Genomic DNA, 18204 nt, shown 5'->3' on the forward strand with positions numbered 1-18204 from the left:
GGCGGGGCCGGCCCGGGAGCGGCGGAGGAGCCGGCGGCCGCGGGCAGCAGGTGAGGGCGGGCGGCCCGGGGGGAGCCCGCCGGGGGGTGCCCAGGCCCCGCCCGGCCCGGCCCGGCCCCTCTCGCCGGCTGCGGGTGGGGGGGCGGAGTGTGGGCGAGGGGCTGTGAGGGATGGCGGGGGGTGAGAGGGGCTTGGGGGGGGCCGGTGTGGGGTGAGGGGTCAGCGAGGGGAAAGGGGGGGCGAAGGGTCACTTGGAGCCGTGCTCGGCCCGGCTGGTCCGCAGGGGACCCCCGGGGGTCCCTGGGGCGGGGGCTCCTCCCGCTGGGACAGGCGGGCCGGCCGGGCCTCCCGCGGCCGGGGGCTCGCTGGGGGCCGGGGGGGGAGACGCGGCCGGGAGCCGGCTCACGGGTCAGACCCGTGTTATAAACCCAATTTCAACCCAGACGCGCCGGCCGGAGCTCCAGTTTCTGGGCACCGCTGTCCTCCGAAGTGCTTGGGCTGTGACTAAAAGTAAAACCTGCTTTTTCATCTGTGTTGCCGTCCTGTTGCTTTCTGTGGGAGCGCTTTCACCTTTCTGTAATTTCTTTCTGAGGCAGCCCCTTTGGTATTTCTTTGTTTGATCTCTTGTCTTAATGTTGGCTGAAATTTGAAACGTCCCTGCTGTGCTTTCTCGTTTAATTGTTCTTTCCTTCTGTTTGCGTGCAGATGAATTATTTACCTCTTTGCCTTGCACTGGGTTGTGTTTGTCCAGGTGAAGGTAGGTGAGGCCTTAGTGCCCCTTTTTGGGGCTGAAGGTACTAAAAAACCAGAGTGATGTGAGAAGGTGCTTAATCGAGGCTGAAATGAAGTAAAAAGCTCCTCTTCTCAAATGTTAGGATGTTTAAATGGGGCTTCCACAAGCTTAGAAAGAGAAGGGGGAGTGTTTGTGGTCACTTCTCTAACGTGTAAAGAAACCTTGAATTGTATAGGAGTGAGTTTTAAACTTGAAGCTCGCCTCCGAAAAATACGAACATCAGTGAGTCCTGAGCAGAATCAGGTTTGCTCGCAGAAGGGGAACGATGAACTTCCTGTGGTCTGCTCTTGGTGGGTAAAAGGTGAATTAGCTTGATGTAAAAGTGTCGTAGAAGTTGCACGGGAGTGTAATTGAATTCCCCTGCCTGCTATGATTTCAGTGTAAATATCTATTGCTCTTCAAACATACAGTTCAAATGGATCCGAATTACTTTTAAGAGCAGACAAGACCCAAAATTGTACCTTTACATAGTTTAAATTCCTTTTGAAACGAGCGTGCAAAAAAAGGGTGAAATAAAGCCCAAATGAGGCCACTTCTGAGGGAATCTGATTGGCGCAGAGTTAATACCTTGGATGGTGGTAACAAACCCCTCTTCTCGTTCAGGGTAGGTTTAAACTTGTTCTTCCTAACAGTGCTGGAAATGACAGCGCTGGTCTGTCCTAAATTACTGTGGTTTCAAGTGTCTCAGCTTGTACTTCACCGGGGTGGCTTTGTTACTGGATAATATCGCAAAGGGTGTTTTTCTAAGGAACATTTCCTTTCTGGACTACCAAGAAATGGCTGGATGAGCTGTGTCTGAGGCACACAACATCTTCAAGTCCTGGAAGATGGGGAGGGGGAGTCCTGTTGGGGGAGTGTGGGGCAGCGCAGAGAGGCTGCCACAAACAAGGGGAATGTGATTGCATCCTTGTTTTCATGCTGCTGGATCAGTAATCTGTGATTATACAGCCTTCTACTTCATTCAATCACTGGTTAATTTGATTTCCAGTTTAATTTGATGACAGTTTTGAGAGCCAAATCGCTTGTATTTAAACAAATGGCTTCTATTTTGATCAAATTTCATTGTGTTTGGCATGTGTTGGGGCATTATATGTATTAAAATCGCTGACACTGCAGTTCCTGCAGGTCTATTAGTTGATGATGAATATTCAGTTACAAGGGTACAAAACCTGTGTCTGGCGGGGGGGGAGGTGCTTAAAGCAAAACTCAGTGATGGAAGCTGCACTGATACTAGTTTTCTGTCACTGGTCTAAGTGGTGCCACGCACGAAGCAAGCTGCAGATATCCTTGGGGTCATCAGGGTCACCTCAAAACATGTTCATTTTTCAGGCAAAACCAGAACTTTCGGCTACAGAGAGTGCGAGGAAGCTGATACAGCTGTTGGGGGCAAAGATGTCATCTTGTTCCTGCTTCCATTAAAGGTGGGAGTGGAGTGTGCATAGTGAAGAGATGCTTCATGTCATTCAGAATTGGTTCCCGAATTTTGTTTAGTTGGGAATTTTCTGCATACAAATGCTGCATGAAGGGTTTTTGTGAGTGTGAGAACTTTTTTTTTTTTGCTGGCGGGTTTGGAGTGCCCTGGAAAACTAATGGATGTGTGACTGCGGCAGTGTTAGGCCTCGGCTTTGTGTTGAGGGAAAAAAAGCCCTTTCAGAGATCTATTTTTATCATTTAATTAGTAGCTCTTGCTGACTTGTCAATGCTGCGGTGATAACTATTTCCAGTTTTTTCTGCGCAGTGGGGTCACGCATTAGTCAGGCAGTGAGCGCAGCAGCCAGCAGTCATACCCTTGGCTGGCTCTGGCTGGGGGTTTTTAACTCCTTCCAAACTGTGCCCCCAAATCCAAGGGCAGATTCCAGGTGAGGAGTCGGCATATAGATATACAGAATTTTGTGATTCTTCAGCTGAGGGTCTCAAAGTGCTTTCCAAATGGTGACTGTCCTTAATTTTTCTCTACCCCGGAGGACTTTTTGTATCTCGTAAGGAACTGAGGTGTGGAGGTTGGTGTGATTTGCTGATGGCTGAGTGACAGGCTTGGGATCTTAGGTAAAAGACTGCAGATTTCCTGATTCTGGCTCTTATCTGCTAGCTTTAAATGACTTGGGTAAATCTTTCGGGGTTGGAAGGTGACCATGCAAAACCTCTAGCGATGACTAATTATGCACTGGTATTTATGCTCCTTGCAAATGAGGAATTGCTGTTTTCCTGATTTCTAAATGACGGAGCCCTTTATCTAGAGACCCTGTTCTCGTGTTGCTCTTTCTGTTGCTTGTGGTGCCGACTTGTTTTTGATTATCAGCTGTGCTGAGATATGGAGGTGAGAGGCAGCTTTCCTCCCCAGCTACAAGCCTGGTTGTCACACTGTTTGAATTTCTTTGTTTACTGATGACTGTATGCTCTTTCCACGTTGCACTGAGGAAGAGATGGGGGAGGGAGGACTAATTATCTCCAGAGAGAGGCTTTTAATGCTGTTAGTCAAAGGAACAGGCTTCATCTCATAACTGAATGAATTGTGTGAAATAACATGAAGAACCGGTGGCAAAGATATGAAAATTGAGAGCAGTCCAAATGATTTCTCTCTGCTGAATCCTGGAAATAGATATTTTCCTCCCTCCCCAAGCCGTTGGCTAGCAGCAGCAATGGAGGGGGGGGGGGGGGAATGGGTAAACAGATTGTTAACTTTATTCTTTTGTATTTGTGCTTTTGGCATGCTGATTACAAAACACAGTTAAGAATTGCTTACCTACCAGCTGCACAGCTAAGTTCAGAAGTCGTGATGGGCAGTGCATTATCACGAACTAATTAACCATGTCTGCTGAATGTCATGGGGCAAAATAAGGTGCATACTGATGAGGTCAGTTTGTGCAAGCCTGGCACTTCTCTAGGTCCTGCACTAAGCTCCTAGTCTACTCCAGCTGTGTGCCTTTTGAAACGGATTTGGTAAAGCTCGTTGGACTTTGGAAAAGTCTAATGCACTTAAACGAGAGGTTTTGAACCTTTTCACTTTGCCAGCTCCAGAAAGCTTCTGCTACAAGTATGAACCTCTTTGTGGACAGGTCAGGTAGTAGCAGCCAGGGGTTTTCCTTTAGTTAACTAATCCACAGAAGTGAACCCCTTAATTGGAGATATGTTGCTATAGATTTAGTGGTCTAAAATCAACCAACATTAATCCCCACCATTGATTTTAAACTGGAGGCAGCCCCTTTTGGGCTTCCTTCATTGTTTTACACTTGTCTGCAGGAGGGGTGAATCTCTGTGCCTACTTTTCTCACCTAAAGACAGCTTTTAAGGGTGCAGGCAAGAAAAATTTGGCCTGGGTCCTACTGAGAAGCCTTGATTTGTAAACTTGGACCAAAGTCTGAGAGGCACTGTCTTGTTTGGTGTCTGCACAGTGTTTAGCACCAGGGTGTGCTCAGGGCTCCCGGTGTTATAAACACCTTGGTGCAGAGGGAGTCTTAGCAAAAAAAAAAAAAAAAAAAAAGAGGTTATTGCTAGACATGGCCTTCAGGTAGGAGCTTAGGATCACAAGCCATGTCACAGTGGGTTTGCAGAGATTGTGCTTGTGGAGGTGAAGTTTCCAGAAGCCCTTATGGATGGGGGAAAAGCCAGAGATCGTCGCCTTCAGAGAATTTGAGCTTTGAACAAAGCATGTAACTGTCTAAGCCAATTTTAAGGGAACTTGGCATTTGCCGTACTCACATGCCTTTGAAGGTTGTGTTCTCTTGTCTAATTCTTGTCTCCTACTTAAAGTCAAATCAGTAATGTTTATGTCATGGACTAAATTTGCTGGTATAGGTCTGGGGTAATCGACTGTTCTAGCAGTGCCTGCTGGAAGTGTGATTTCTGTCAATATTATTTCTGCCTTGGCAAGAGCTCCCCTGCAGATGCATGAAAGTGCTGGTGGTGGTATGTTATTGATTACTGTCAGCTCCAGAGCTGTCTAGAAGTTTTTGCAGGTTTGGTGTGCTGCCAGGATCTGCAGGAAGCAGGTTTGCAGGTACTGCTATTACCAGCAAGCCTTTGTATCCTAGTGCAGGAGAGGCTTCAGTGGGTTTACACAGGGATAGAAGCAGGGTCAAGAGGGTTTGGACCGGTCTCTGCTGGCTGAACAGGATCCTCGACTTCTGTGGAAATGCATTTTTTTTAAAGCTGCTCTGCTGCAATATTGACAATGGAAATCTGGATGGACCCACGGAATTTCAGTTACTGATCTGTGCTCCTGTATGCAGTGACCTTGTGCTGCTCATGTTATCTTTATCAGCTGGGATGGAGAAGGAGGAGATAATTACTGAAATAAGTGATAGGCTGTCCGATTTGTGCCAGCAAGGTTGGTCTTTTATTGTTGGGGATATTAAGTCTAGTCTGTCTTTTGCAAACCAGGTGTAATTTACTGCTAGGTGGGAAATGAGAAAAGTAGGAAAAGGGCTGTTAAGTCCCTTTGGGTTTGTTCCCCTGCAAAGGGTGTTTACGTGATGCCAAAAGAGAGAACAAATAATTAGAAGCAAAGTCTCTTCCACTTACATTTTTTTGAATCTTTTTCTTTTTGATTAGTAGCAGGCGAGAAGTGTCATCTTCCCTGTAGGGTCACTGAAGCTTCGTTTACCTTGTGCTGAGAGTTAAATTAGTGTTTATATCTTTCTCCTAACTTGATCTGTATCCTGTTCCTCCTGGCTGTGGATCAGGGTCAGAGGTGAGCAAGGTCATAGAATTTTTGATCTTGTACTTCCAAATCATTTTTTAACATACAGTCCCACAATTATCAACAGGAATAAAAGAGAGATTGCAGGCATGTTTAAACACGATTTCTCTTGGCTCAGCTGTGCCTTTTTAGAGTAATATCAGCCTTTGGGTGGAATTGTCAAATGAGTGCTGTCAGCCTCTCTTGGCTTGTGCTATTTTACAGCAGTTTCGAAATTAGCTATGGCTTTAGGCCATCTGGCTTTTCTGTTACCTGTTCAGAAGAAAGTGAAGACAGTTAATAGAGGGCCAGCACTGTCAGAGCGGGGAAACTTGAGGAAAATTCATACCTGCCAACTCAACCTGACACCTAACATTACAAGAAGTGTTTTTTGCCGTTGTTAGGGTTCTGTTTCACTTGTCTTATAAATACTGGATTTTTTTTCTGAATATGAAGAGAAATAAGGTTTGCAGGGAGAGAAGCTCCTGGGCTGGAAAACTTTGCTCGTGCATGGGCTGTTCACGCTGGTGCCGATAGACCTGAGTTCAGGCTGGCTCCTTCTGTACCTCACCCATCAAAGTTGGTTTTTGGGAGCATTAGGAAAGTACCCAGCTTGTCAGGGGGGTGTTGGTGGGCTCACACAGAATGCATCTGCTGGAAAGAAACTGGGAAATGTATCAAGATTCATTTATTAAGCAGGCTGAGGTGTCTTGAACACTTTGTGGGGCGTGCAGTCCGGTCACCAGCATTAGGCATGCAGAAACCTGTGTGAACACATCAGGCTCGGAAAGAAGAATGAAGGAGTGCTGCGAGACTGCTGGGTCTCCAAACTCCTTTTGACACTAGTGATTACATTCATTAGTACTACTTCTCATCTGTTTTTAGCTTCAAAATTAAGCCTTCAATTTATATTCTAATGACTGGGTTCTGTCTACCTATCAGCTAGGCTGAGTACAGGGAAAATAAGGATGCTTGGCTGGACAGGAGGCCTGATTTAGCTCCCAGCTGTGTTGCTGCTGTGTTGTTTGATGTCAGGCAAGTCACTTTTTCCTGTACCTGTTCCATCCTCCTGTCTATCCTCTCTAATATTACATGTGTTTAGTCAGGGTATAGTCATACTCGTGTTCATAGCTAGAGGGATCTATTAATGCATCTCAGCCTTAAGGGCTGTAATTAGCAGCCAGGTTATACTGGTCTGGGTCCCATCATACTACGTGTTGTACAGTGTGTAGATGGGGCCTTTAGTAAATAGAATATGAATAACAGGAGGAAGCATTTGTCTGAGTAGCAGGTATGTGTTGGGTAGGTCTAGCGATGCGGATGGGTATTGCTGTTGTGCTCTGGTTGAATCAGCAGGGTTCAAGTAATTTCTTAATTTGCACCGTGTTCTGTATTTTGTGAACACATAATTTGAAGTTTTAGCTCTGCATTTGCTTTATTGGGATGTTTTTCCAGGTTTCACACTGGGCTTTTCTGCCTGTGGATCTTGTTTTCTGTGTGAAGTTCCTTTGCAGGGGAGGATTTTTCAGAGCTTTCCTAGTGTAATAGGAACAAGTTTGCCTTGATTCTTCAGTAAATTACTGCTGGTCTTGGAAAGTGGTATTTATAAAGCTGCTGTGCTACATTTTGGTGTGGAAAAGGAGGCAGGGGGATAAACTAGCAGAAATCTGTTTCTCCTTTAATATAAAATTGTATAGGTGATGCTCTCGCATGGTGAGAGCAGCAGTCCTTGCATAAACACTGGATATATTAACATTTTTAACTAGTAAATTTATGGATAATCTCTTCTTTTGGAGGATTTATTCTGATTTGAGAGCATTAGTCTCTGGGAAAATTAAACCTCTTTTAAATCCACTTTGTTCAGACCCTAGACTGGGGAACTGCTGGTAATCCCTGCCATCTTCCTCCAGCTTTTCTGCAAGCTTGATTGGAAACGCTGTGCAGAGACACACATCTGGTCCAGAGGCATCTGGGGTTTGGTTTTAGGTGCTTTATCCAGTTGTGTCAAAATGGATTTGGAAGCTGTTTGCTCTGTTCCTGTAATGAGTGCACGCAGCTTTGAGCACTGCCAAAAAATAGAAAGGCTCTAAACCGAGCAACCCCAAAGGTAAGAAAGGTTGTTCATGGGAACTGTGAAGTGTCTTAAAGCTGCTCGTCTGCATGGTGCTGCAGTTTTGGGATGCTGGGGGGTTGTTTTTGGTGTCCGAAGTGTCAGTCTGCCTGCTAGTGCTGGGTGCTTCCATGGTTGCCGAGGTGTACCTTCATTTCAGGCAGCTGATTCATGGTCTGTATATTTAATCATAGTTTCTATAGCAGTTAAATCTTTAACAAGAGGGTGGAGTTCACTTTCAGTTCATTGCAGGTTTTTTCGTGGATATCGTGGCCGATTCATTAATGTGTTCTGCTGATCAGAGTCATTTTTATAAGGGACCAATGTTGAAGGATATTCTGAGTTTGTGGTGCGTATAATGAGTACTGAAACAACTCCAGCTTTTTTAATAATTGGCAGGAGCATTTCTTGAGGTTTGTTTGTACCGTGCTGTGTGGCTGCATTGCTAAGTAAATGCAAATAGTAAGATTCCTTATGTAAATGAAATAGTGAGATTCCTTATGTTGGTGCGAGATGTTTAGCTTACTACCTTTTGATTATCACTTAAGATAGTAGAACTACCAGATCGTATGTATGTACTGGCAGGTGAGTCCTCTTGTGCTCTCCACAAATTGTTCCCTCAGGGTTTGACATTATCTGTTGTCTCATAACTTATTGGGACACTCTTTACAGCTGCAGTTTAGTCCTGTCTTACTGAAAGCTCCAATTCTTAGGTATTTCCAAGGTGACTTTGCTGTAGGAAGCTATTTGAGCCTTCATTCTTAATGCCAGTAGCAAGTGTTTTGATTTGCATAATCAAGATAATGTGGTGGATGGTGTTTCTCTGTGTATTTAAAGCCACGTGTCGTCTTGCTCTAGCGTCCTGTAAAAATATGGTGCATTCTTGAACTTGGAGCACAACACAGATCCTGGAGAGGTGTGTTAGCTGAATGGGTCCTCTGTGGGCAGCACTTCTGGGATGGCCGACCATGCTGCTACTGAGCGGGGCTTCAACAAAGCCTCGACTGAAGTTGGTGTTAGTGATAGCTCTCCAGAAAGTGTGATGCCTTGTGCTGTTGTTTGCCTGCGTCGATTGTCCTTGTTCATCCTTGCACCCCTTTTGAGCACGAACGCTTTGAAAGAAAATATAAAGCTTTCTCGTCCAAAATTCTGGTTCTGATATGGCATGTGACTTGCCACTGAAAACGAGGGCAGTTGAAATGGGAGTCTGCTGGGAATGGATTTGTATCTGCATTAAACAGAAGGAGAATGTGTCCATTGCCAACAGGCTGTCAGGGAGACGCTGGTTAAAAATCATTGCGCTTAACTTACTGTGTGCTGGGTTCACCAGCAGCAGGCTGACTTTTGCCTGTGTCCCCAAGGTTGGGGATAAACTGCTGTTCAAAAACGGCCGGTAACACAGTTGGGAATGTGGTGCAGGAGGAGCTGGGTGGCACATGCCAGCATGCGGCTCGTCTCCATCAGTGACATTAGTGTCTCACCCTCCATGGTGGTGAGCTCCTGTGTTGTTATTGTAGGTGTCCTTTCCACGCCTGTCTCTTGCAGTAGGAGATCAGAGAAGCTTTTCCTTCTACACAGGTGAGGCTGAGGTCCTGGATTATTTGCCTTTTCTGTTACAGCATTGAAGGCAGAAACAGTTTGGTCCTTGCTTTCTGACTGTAGTACTTGTGACATGAGATCTTCTAAACCTGCATTTATGGAGCTTTCTCACAGTTACAGGCTTGAGTCTTAAATTCCCCATAGGCTCTGTCTTCAAAAAGAATTACTTGCTCGAAAGCTGCATTTCTGCTGGCTGATACTGAGCTGCCTTGCGATTGCTGTTTGTGTTTGAAGTAGCCATTGTGGGGTGAAATGTTTGCAGTCTTTTATCAGAGTGCTTGTCAAATAGTTTCATTCAGTGCACTCAGCTTTTTAACAGATGGGATAGATTTTTTTGTGAGCCTGGGCAACCACAGCAATTGTTTTGCAAGGTGAGACATTTCTGTTTTGACGAGCGGGAGAAATAATAACGTTCTGTGATTCATAAGAGTGACGAGTCTTTGGTTTTGGATCAGTGAACCTTTTTTTAAAAGGATATTAACATTTGTCTTCAAAGAAATCTGAGTTGAAAGCCAAAAGTTAACAGAAACCATTTCTGAGCAGTGCTGATGGGATGGGTCTTGTGGATAGAGCTCCCAGAGTGCTTGAGGGGGCTGGAAGAGTTGGTGCTCGGGCAAGGTGAGCTGCACAGCACCACACTCACAAATTATTCCCTGGGGTGCAGAGAGGGAGGGTGGCACCCAGGGCAGTGCTGGGGATGGATGAGGGCAGTGCCTGGATGCAGGGCGTGGCAGATCTGCCTCAGATCTGCTGGGGAAATGATTAGCCACGCCAGGAATCCAGTCCTGTCAAGAGCCAGCGTTTCAAATGGAAGTGTACTGCTGATGGCTTGATCTGCTGAGCAGCGCGTAGAGACCACAAGCAGGGGAGAAGGGAAGGAGATTTCAGTCTCTGGTGTTTATTGTACTTGGTGTGTGCTGCAGAGCACTACGGGAGCGGCCTCTTGCACCGATTTTGTGTCTTGGCAAAGGCAGCAGCCAGTATCTGTTTGAATAATGGCCAGTCTCTGGTGGCCAGGAGCTCCATTTGCCTAGTGCAGCCCTGTTCCTGCTGGGAATCCAGGTCTAGCCTAAATACCTGCAGACTGGAGGGATTACGTTGTTGGGGGCAGTTCCTGTGGGACTGAGCAAGGCAGATCTGACTCCCATTTCATCTTTTTATTGTCTGCCCTCAGGGCTATCTATCACTTCCTCTGCAAAGGGGTTATTTCCTTCCTGTAACATGGTATTGAATGGGAGGAGGGTGTGCAAGAAAGTGAAAATCTGTAGCTGTCTGTGGTGGTGACTGAGCCATTGCACTTTAAATTTAGTCACAGTTACTATGTGGGGACACCTGGGGCAGGTAGTATGTCAGCTAGATTGCAGGGCCTGATCTGCCAGCCGAGAGAGACAGTCCCCAGAAGTCCGAGCGTGTGTGTGTTTTAGCCGATAGGAAGTTTAATTGGCCTGCCTGTGAGTTTGAGCTGTTTTTGTGGGCTGGAGGATTGCTGCTTTATGTTGTGATCCCTTAACAAAACAGTTCTTGTGGAGGCAGACTCTGCCATTAGGCTTTGTGTCTCGGACCGCTGCGGTACAAAGGCTTTTCTGGAAGCGGAGCGGGCTTTCTGTGCCGTGCGTGCCTGTTGTGTCCATCTGTCTGCGCTGGCTGAGGGAGAGCTGGAGTTTGGAAATGCTTTTAATTGTGTGGGGGAGCAGGTGGCTTTCCATTGCATGGGTTTACAATGAATTGTTTATTCCGGGGTAGATTGGGGTCGGGTTTTGTATCTGTTGTTCCAAACAGAAAATGGGAGGAATGAGGGGCAGAAAGGGTGGAACTGGTTGAACTGGAATTCCCGGGTCATGCCTGGCCTTGGGTTATGAACAGCAAGGTCCTGCTCATTTCAAAACCTGGGGCTGGCAGAGCCTGGTGCATTGGGATCTGTTGGCATTTCAGGTTTTTGCTCCGAAGTGTATCGGAGGAGTTTTTAATAAGAGTTTTGCAGCAGAGGTCTCAATCTTATAAATATGAGTAGACAGTCCTGTTTTGTCACAATATTAGATGCTCTGAGAGTATCTAGCATGAATACTCATGGCTTGGTGAGCTAAGTGGCTCCAACAGCATAGAAAGATATAGATGGCACCTTTCCTTGGGTGTTTGCTGTAGAAAAAGGAATGATGATTCAGGTTAAATTTTTCAAGCCTGTTTGTGATAATGAGAAGCCTGATTTGATGCCTTCCTAACTCAATCTTAGCCCTTTCTCTGTGACAGCAGACTGGTCTCCAGTGTCAGACCTCTGTTTTGGGTTGCAGCTGTGTAAACCCCTAAAAGTGCTATAGCTGCTGAAGAAGAGGTCCTGTGTATTCACTCCCTTCCCTTACACTCAAACAACTGTTTGTGGGCCATGTGACAAACAAATTGAAGAACGGAGTTGGATTAAAACCAGCTGTTTCTGCACCAGGCTGGTTTTGTTTGGGGTCAGCTGCTGGATGAGATTCCTGATGCCAGCAGAGAGGAGGGCAGGCAGAGCTGCTCCGTGCGCTGCCAAGTGCCTGTGAAACTACAGCTTTCATTGCCCTCTGCGCGGAGCTATCGTGGGGTTCAAGTGCATTTGCTCTGGTCCGTGTTTGGTGGTTGTGCCTGCATGCCCTTGCCTGGTGCTTGCCACTGAATTGCTGCTCCCTTGAGGAAGCTTTCAGGTTTAGTTGTTTCTCCAGATTTGTTTTCAGTTCAAACTAACCCGAAAGAGCTGTGATGCTGCAGGCGTGGAAGAGCCGCGCTCGACTCTACAGGTTTAGAGTGGTTTGTTACTGGGGGGCTTTTACTCAGGCCTGTTATTTTTTGTGGGAAGCCTGTTCCTTCCTTTGGCTCACAAGGAATGCTTTTCTCCTGGAAAAAAAAAGCTTTTTTTATCCCAAATGCACTAGTGTTACATTTTTGCAAGGCACCAGGCAGACTGGGGTGTTTTGGTTCTTTATGGTGCACTCTTTGCTGCAAATACAGGTATGGGACATGGAGACTTCATTAGTGTGTGCTGTGGTAAAAGGTACTCAGAGCTTGTCTCTGCAGCAAGATAGTTAATACCCAGACCTAATCTAAGACTGAAAGGAAATCTTACTGATGGGGAGGGCAGTTGAAGAAATCCGTCGCTTCACTCCCTTTGGCTTCTGAAACTGGGATGGAGGTAGGAAAGTGTTAGGGTTGAGTGGTCTGACTAGTCTCGGCTGCAGAGCAGTTACAGCTCTGTGAGCTGCCTTCCCCTGGAGCTCCCTGACCCATCTGGAGGGACAGGAGAGGCTGCAGAGAGGTGCAGTTACAGGTTCCAGCAAATAAATTTACAATGAAGCAGATGACTGATAGTTGGCAGAGCTCCTGCAGCTTTCTGCGTGCTCTTTCCTTGCTGTTGGGATGTGAAAGTGTAAACCTGCTAGCTGAAGTCCCAGTGAAAGCTGCTGCAGGTTTGTGCTGGATTGTGTGTGGGCGTTTTACAGCTCGCTGTATTCTGGGGTAGCTGTTTTATTGCCGTTGTGTATCTAAACACTGTTTTTTGTGGACACCTCTTTGTGAATTGAAGTGTTCCTCAGATGAAGTCATTTAGGAGATCATTTATAGGCAAACCCCAAAACTGGCTTAAATACCCTCTGTGGCCTGGAAAGGAATTACATCATCTGTCCAATTTTGACTTACGTCAGAGGGGAAAGGATATCTACTGATTCTGAAGATTGTTGTAGGCATCGTTAATTTGCAGAGTGAAGCTGGGTCAGATTGGATCAAGCTTCAGTTCCTTTTTACAACAAAATAGCTGTTCTTCAGTACCCTTTTTATTGCAGAACTGAGTTTCCCTTTAATAAACCTGTCACCGTAGGTCAGTGTAATCTGCACAAGCACTTCCTTTGGCCATCTTACTACGAGGTGTCCCCTTAGAACAGCTTGGCTTGACATTTGGAAGTGAGAAGTGATGGTGTGCCGAGCGTTCACATGCAGCGATGCAATCCCCATGTGCAGGGACCAAGCTCCTCGTCTCTCGTGGCAGATGTATGCAGCAGGCCCCTTGAACGTGTGCCCTTGCCTGTGTGCCGAGTCGCAGTGTACGTGCTGGAGATGGCTGTCAGCGGTGGCAGAGCGATGGGTTTTGTTCCTTAGAAGGGCACGTTGTGCTGGGGTAGGGATGGAGAGGGCGTTTGGTGTGGCTTTCTGTGGACACATCTAACAGGGTTAAGCGTTGGATGTGAGCCCCGGGATGTGTTGGGCAGTCTCCCTGTGGCTGCCAACATCTCCTTGGAAGCATGGGCCATCGTGAAAAATCTTTCTTCTCCTTAAAATGGAGTATTTCACCATCTGCTCCCTTCTGTAAGAACCGAACTAAGGTGTGTTTCACACGACTGATGTCAGCTTCCATTTAAAAAGAGTATGTTTTCCAGCTGTAGGTAAGGATACAATCCTAACATGATTTCAGCATATTTTTACATTTCCAGAAATGCTGTCAGCTTGTACTTGTGGCTGCCTGATACAAATGCAGGTCCTTAACTCCTGGGGCTTACTCAGAGCTACCTTTGAAGTCTTAAAAGCGTAGCAAAGCACTTTTTGTTTATTTCTAGTTTATGTGGCTCAGCATGGATTTAGGTCCTGCTAGTGTTAACGTCTTTTAATATGCCTTTTCTATATTACATTTTGTAAGTAATCACTTTCTTCTCCAGTTTCACTTCTTTTCATCTATTTTGTTGTTCTGATAGAGTCAAGTCCATTCCCAGAAAGCTTCTTTTTTTAAAATTTGCTGGGAGCGCTAGTGTAGGTGGGGGGAATGGGGAGTCATTTTGTAACCATTCCTCGCTGGCACCTATCAAAAGGTCTTGTTTGCTGAGCAAACCAGCAGTTTCTGGCTGTTTGATAGCTGTGCTTGGGAGTGTGGGGGGGTCACGGAGTGTGTTAACGAACTGTTCTGATGGCCAAGGACACAGCAGTTGAACAGAACAGAAGGGCTGGATCTGGTGTCCAAGAGAGGTCATCAGAAAGTCATAATTTACAGTTCAGGTTGATCATTTTTAAAGGATTTTTTTTTTTTTGTTAGTGGGTTTTAATTCTCTTCTGAAGCTCCTAACAGGCTCTTTCTCATATTGGACTTATTATATAGTCTTGCAAGGTGGGTATGGTTCTCGCTTAGTTCTTGGATGGATTTATTCAAGGTGATCTGACAAACCGCCCAGGTGTGCTGGTTCCTGAGGCAGGGCTGCTGGATGGGTCCTGAGCACTCCTGGCCGAGGCATCTCCCGTGTGTGTGGGGGATTCTCTGCTGGGGAAGCGGGACCTCGCCGTGCCGGGCACGCAGACCAGAGCACCAGCTTCACCGAGCTCCCAGTTAATCCGCCCCCTCTGAAGGCGTTTCCTCAGCTAGCGGCTTCTGTGCCTTGGAAATGTGTTTGAGACACTTGATGCTTTCTCCTTCTGTGTCCTGTTTGGTCACTGATCTGCCCGTTGCTGTTGAAATTGATTCCTGGTGTTTAATTTTGCACAGTTGGTCAAAGAGCACTTTTCACTGGGTTGACTTTCCTGCACCAGGATCAGCTCACCCGCCTGCAGGGCATGATGTGAGATTTGCTTGTTCAGTTGGGTGTTTTTCTAGCTATTGTTATGGTAGAATGTCCTTTTGTGACTGAAAAGAAGCCCTGATAGCTTGTTGAGCTCTTAATACAGCTAAGTGTTTTGGCTGGAAATTGTCATCTCTAAATTGAGAGTGTCAGGGGAGAATGAGAGCAGGCTGAAATATTCCTGTTCATGGTGGAGTTTAAGGAGATCACCACCACCTTTTTTAAGAATATACGTCCTGTAGTTTTGGGGGAGTGTATCAGTTCAAAAACTCCACCAGGTCTGAAAGATGGATGTGTGAATTCGCAGTGGTATTGATCCCTACCCAGAAGCGTTTGGATGAGTGTTAGGAAAGGCACAACTTTCTGCTGAGATTAGAATTAACTTGGGGCATGTTAGGTCAGACTGCTGTAGTAAGCACGATCCTCATGCAGTGTTGCTGCTTCATAAACTTTGTGCACAGCAATGAGAACTACAAATGATTTTTTTTTTTTTAAAGGAAATGTTCTTGTTCAGAAACTTTATGGGTTTATTTTCACGGTGGGATGCCTCGCTGCCTGTACTGATGTTATAAAGAGTTTGCCAGATCAGTAGTGGGAATTAATTTCTCTGTTTTCCTAGTTATGGCTGGGGCACCTTTTTATTAAAGCTGGAGCTTTGGAACACAAGTAGAATAAATTGCCTGGTGAGGGTTTCTTTAAGGAAATTCGATATCTTAATCAGAAGTAATTAGAAATTACTGTAGTGAGGCTGTGAAGGAAAAAAATAAGACTACCACTGAATTACAGACTCTACCTGAATTGCTTACTGTTAGGCAAAATCTGAACCAAAAGACTGAATTTAAGGCTCCTGTAGATGTAGTGATGTGATTTCAGAGTGTCCATTCAGAAAGAGATTTAACTTTAAATAGCTGAGCTGTGTCCAGTTAACGAGTGTTGACTCGACTTTATACCTTAAGTTGATAAAGACACCTACACAGCACAGACTTCCTGTAGCTCACATTTTTTTTTTCAAGTAGGAATATTGCATTGCCTTTCAGTATGGAATTTGATTAGAGGTTCCTGTTTTATGTACTCGAGCGTGCACTCGTGAAAGCGTGGGGTTTGATGAGATTGCACGTACCCTCAGTCTGTTTATCCCGGGAAGTGGTCAGGCATGTGGCGGGGAACAAACGTGCGAGGTGCCTTGGGAAAGATCCATATGGCAGGACTGCAAATTCAGCTACTGCCTCAACTGCTGTTGGCTTTTTTGGAGTTCAGGTGAGCTTTCTGACAAATTCGTTTTAGTGTTTTATTAGTGGCTAAGCTCATTCCCGTCTCCTCTTAAAAAGAGGCAAAAAAACCCACTTTGCAAACTGGTTTTGCCCTGGCTGAGCCGGAGTGGCCTCATTTTGGTGAGGAAATAGTGGTTGCAAATGAAATAGTCTATCGAGTCATAATTACGGGGGCATTACCACAGCATTGCAATGTGTACTCGGCTACTTTGTTTCCATTGAAAGTCTTGACGAAAATGGAAACCACAGAAGTAAGGCAAAGGTGGTTTGTATTTTACCCCAGAAGCCAGAGGTAAGTAACCCTGTTATTACGTGCCTTTTGGGCGCGTGTTACAGTGCAATGCAGACACACATTAAATAGAGCCCAGATGATATGTGCAACCCACAGTTCTCAACTGCACGCTGTAATGGTAGGTCGAGGATGGAGCGTTTTTATTGCTGATACATCCAGACAAGCTCCTTCTTTTGTGTCGTAGCAGGTGACTACAAGCAGAGGACCGAGTTCGTGTTTTCACTAGCATCCGTCGGGTTAAAAAGGATTTTGCTCATTAGATGCAGTTTTTTCTTGGGAGGTCCCTTTGGGTTGTAGAAGCAGATTTTGCTACTTCAAAAGCTGTAGGCTTCCTCGTAAACAGTGAAGCCTTGTCGCTGAATCAGTGCTGTGTGCAGTGCTGAGACCTAATGAATGCGATGATTATCTCTGATCAGTCTTTTGTGGCAGAGGTGTGAGATTCTTCATTGGTCTCTGCACAAATTCAAAAAGGGTGGAAAATAATTGTTAAAATTGGGGGGAAAAATATAACTTCATGTGTACAGCGTGTCGGTAGGTGTATTTATTGCAATCGTGAGTGCTTGCTTTGCTCTGCAGTGTTGGGTCTTGGCTTCAGACAAGCTGTCCCACGCTTTCAGGCTGCTGCAGTTTCCTCACCCTGGAGTCATGAATCCTCTCATTTCTAATTGCGTCCATGGTTCTGTACGGATAGGGTGGGTTAGTGGGGGTTTTTTGAGTAAATTGAAATGCCCTGTGAGGTGTGGTACAAGAACAAACTGTTGTGAGAGCAGGTATGTACAGATCACAAAGGAATTTTAATTTCTGACAAGCCCTATTGTACTGAAATCAGTTGTGCAGAAAGACACGCTGGAAACGTGCCAGTTCCAGAGTTGAAACAGTGTGGTGCTGCTGGGGCTGGGATTTCACAGGAGCTGCAAGCTGACCTTTAGTTCCTTTTGGAAGGGAGACCTGCAGCCCTGTGTCTACCATGTTTTCTCCCTTAAAAAAAAAAGCTGGGGTTAGAGTTTTTGTGGCAATGCAACAAGCTGGAAAATATCTGGGTGAGAAGGAGTCCTTTTATTTGTAGCCTGCATTTAGGGTGGTTTAAGGCAGTCAGGCTGATTTTGAAGTTTAAGTCTTAGATGCTCAGTGTTTAATATGTTGTGTGTTGTTTTTATAGCCTTTAGGAAGAAAAGGCATCTCAAGACTTTGTTCTTAATATTCACAGGTCTGAGGAATAGGGACCACGCTCCTGAATGCTTTCCCTTTACACTAGTATAACCTTCTCTGAAAGGTGAATTGGACTCTGGGCATTTCCCAATCTCCCATGTGCTTCCTGTTAGTGCACTAATTAATTTATACAGACCTTGCTCTGGTGCAGAGATTGGGCTGTGACCTAGGTTTGCAGAGGCTCAGCTGGTATTTTTGTAGCTAGCTAGGGATGCTCTGGTGCTGTGGTGGCTTGAGCAGCAATAATGTTATTCCTAATATGGGATTTAAGTGGTCAAGAATTCAGTTTGTCACCTCATGCTTTTTGGAAAGAGGGAGAAAGTGCAGCTTAGATTTTGGGCAAATGAGCACTGCACTTCATGTATTCATTGTTTTTTGCTTACAGTATGCCGAGGCAGGTGCTGGTGGAGTTGGTTCATTTTCTTAAAAGTCCCGCTGTGGAAAAAGGGGACTCGGATCACTAGGATGCTCTGTGGAAGCCACAGATACATCAGTTCTTTTCCTTCTTCTCTTTTGGTGTGCTCAGACTTCTGTGTTACAGCAAGACATGTGAATTGTGTTCTTCAGTAGAAGAATTTATTAATTCTCACGTTTTAGGGGTTTGTGTGTGTTGATAGTAGTGGGTTTTGGTTTTTTGGATGTCTAGAATATCTTTAATATCCTGGTTTTAATTATATCAAGCTTGGTCTTC

The 18204-nt window shown here is 45.6% G+C and overlaps 1 protein-coding gene across 3 annotated transcripts in view; it reads left to right on the forward strand.

The window, feature by feature from the left end:
- PHACTR4 (phosphatase and actin regulator 4) overlaps window positions 1–18204 on the forward strand; it is a 68610-nt gene continuing 50406 nt past the window's right edge. Inside the window, exons 1-2 of one of the 3 annotated variants that reach the window (XM_074926122.1) lie at window positions 706–757; window positions 2123–2214. The gene's annotated coding sequence lies outside the window, so the exon portion shown is untranslated. Of the gene's footprint in view, window positions 51–705; window positions 758–2122; window positions 2215–18204 lie in introns of those variants that run through there. The other 2 variants (XM_074926119.1, XM_074926121.1) reach the window with 2 other exon arrangements.

Source organism: Athene noctua, chromosome 24 (assembly GCF_965140245.1).
Source record: "Athene noctua chromosome 24, bAthNoc1.hap1.1, whole genome shotgun sequence".
Classification (NCBI taxonomy): domain Eukaryota; kingdom Metazoa; phylum Chordata; class Aves; order Strigiformes; family Strigidae; genus Athene; species Athene noctua.